Genomic DNA, 2,754 nt, shown 5'->3' with positions numbered 1-2,754 from the left:
GATCATTTCTATGTCAGTGGGCAAACATACAAAATCAGCAGGGGATCAACTACTTTTTTCCCTCACTGTATACTGCTCTTGTTATGATCCAATACAGCTTTAATACAATTTTTCATTGCTTTGTGATAAATATGGCCGCTGAAATGTGCTGATGTAACCTTCAAAGGTTTAATGTGTTGCAATGACAGATGTTTAGCAGTGCAAGTTAGTTGCTCCTGACTGTGTCTATATTTCCTTGATTAGTTAATTATTAATTTGCAATATACTCTCCTGGAAACAAATCTTCTGCTACCATCCCCTTTCAACTCTCTCCTAGGTAACCTATCATGAGCTGGTATATATATATATATATATATATAGAACCCCTGAGCATCTGCCTAGCATTCAGACAGAGCTTCTGCTACCACTATCACTTAGACTTGGTCGGGACTCCAAACTGGAAACATGAAGTATCTTGCCGTGACTCTCTGCATGTTGGTCCTGGTTGTGCTCATTACTGGGGTAAGTACTCATTACTGTGCAGTAAAGCTAACACAGCATTGTCACAAAACTTCAGAATAGTAGTTATGTTGTGGTTTGGTTGTAACCGATGCAACGTTGTTGCACTATTTTCTTGCTATTGGTGGTTTGCTTCAGTCTGACAATGTTGCAGCAACATTCAAGTAACGCAAGAGACTTCAGCTGTTGCCTGAATATTTTTATTAGCTCACCCTTTTAAGAATGTTAGTAATTTTCATAATTTACACATTCAAATTGTATTATTTTTTGATGGCCATATCTGATATAAATACCTATCTAATACTTATGCTTAAGATTTCTGTCCCAACATCATTTTAAAACACTGTCTAATGATTTTTTCAGGTACATTGCAAACACATTCGGTTTTTGGTTCGGCATGTTGAGTACAATGTTGTACTGATGTATCTGGGAATCTATACATTTGTGTAATTTCTCATAAGCAGTGTGTTTGTGAAAAGGTAGTCACAACATCACATTGTTGGCAGAGGTATAGTTTGAACTTATATTGGTTTCACTTCACTCTGTTTCTGTATTTTTAGGGATGAGAAAAATTCAGGGTTAATATTTATATATGTCATAATTGTTTTTTTTAAATGGCATAGACTATGTTTCCTGATAATCAACTGACTTGAGGGTTTAATGTTGTTCTGTTGATTTTACAACTGCTGTGTTGTCCAGGAACCTCAGAATATGTAAGTGTGACAATTGACTCCACTTTCTATCAAATGAAATGTGGTATTAAAGACAGATGTCCATCAAAGAAAAAAGGGGGAGGAAAACACTGTATTGATCTTGTTTTAGCCTCTTGATTTTTACCTGCAAGATAAGCACTGAAAGGAAATCCCAATGGAATTGTACATTTACATTAAACTAGTCATTTAGTAGGGTGTGAATTTGAATACTCTGTAATGTGGCAAAATGTAAACCTTTCTTGTACGCCCGGGCTAACAGTGTGTTTCAGGTAAAGAATCTAAATAATTATTTGAATCTGAATAAATAATGACTATGTAATAAATGATGGATTATGACTAAAATGGAAATTGTGGAGGAATTGAAAACAGACTTAACACGTCTTTATTCTGTTTCAAAGCAAGCAGATTCTTCCACCACCCCCACCACTACTGCCAGAAGCACCATGACATCCACCAACAATGCAGCCTCTGTAACGACCGGCACCTCAGTATCCGGCAGCCCCACTGCAACTACAGCTGCCAGCTCAATCACCTCAGTTTCCCCAACTGATGGTGCGCAGATCACAGCCTCATCCAGCCTGTCTCTGGGCTCCCTGCTGTTGCTGGCTGTCTACATCCTCCTGCCCTGAATGGCGACCTGCCTCCCCCCAGACCTCAGAGACTGTCCACAAGCATGGAGGAATGAAGAGATCCTGGAAGATTGGGAATGATTTACAATGAGTTTGTAATCTTTATATCTAAATATAGGCCTTACAGGCCTGCAAAAACTGTATATATATATATATATATATATATATATACACACTTTTTGCAGGCCTGTAAGGCACCGGCTAATAAGTAATTAACACAATGAAACAATATTCACCTTTTCTTTTTGTGTCAATAAAATTTCACTTCTGGTGTCTTTCACTTAATAATTATACCAGCCATAGCATCTCGCTTTAGAAAGGCCTGTTTTTAATTAGTCTATCGAACACAGAGTTAAATATTAAGACAGTTAAGATCAAATGAGGGTTATAGCTGCAATAACAATAAGGCATTGTTGTTTCAGGAAGGGCATGTGTGAAATCTGCCTCAATCTCAGTCATGAACTCTTACTTTTGACACGAGGACGACATCCTAAATCATGAGCCAGTATTACCTGGGAAACGCATTTCCAAGTTAAACCAAAAGAACTAACGACCTACTCTGTACACATACAGATGCTGTAAGAATTGAAAGTGTTATTAACCTGCTAATATAAATAAACAAATGCTTTGGTAATTTATTCAGAGTTTTAGATATGTTTTCTGGAAGTGTGACACAATACACTTAATAGACACTGCCTGCATGTCACTTGTATGTCTTGTTTTTGTCTGTGTGCCCTCGACACTTTGCAAGCCTAGTTACTATGCTGCTTCATGCGGTAAGAACCGAATATTCACAGTGTTGAAACTGTAGGAATGTGGGAAACTCTCCAACTGCAATCGGGCTGTATGACCATATCTATTCAGTGGTTCTGTAAAAAAGTAGATGAGGAGCAATGGCAATGTGGTACATTAGG

At 37.7% G+C, this 2,754-nt stretch overlaps 1 long non-coding RNA gene across 1 annotated transcript; it reads left to right on the top strand.

Annotated features, from left to right (window-relative positions):
- The first annotated feature begins 283 nt into the window (after positions 1-283).
- On the top strand, positions 284-2,478 carry LOC136762818 (uncharacterized). The gene is made up of 2 exons (XR_010820907.1): positions 284-501; positions 1,610-2,478. It is a non-coding gene; the product is annotated as an uncharacterized LOC136762818 (long non-coding RNA).
- The last annotated feature ends 276 nt before the right edge of the window (positions 2,479-2,754 follow it).

The sequence above is a fragment of the Amia ocellicauda genome, chromosome 11 (assembly GCF_036373705.1).
Source record: "Amia ocellicauda isolate fAmiCal2 chromosome 11, fAmiCal2.hap1, whole genome shotgun sequence".
Lineage (NCBI taxonomy): Eukaryota > Metazoa > Chordata > Actinopteri > Amiiformes > Amiidae > Amia > Amia ocellicauda.
This window is presented reverse-complemented; position numbering and strand designations above follow the sequence as displayed.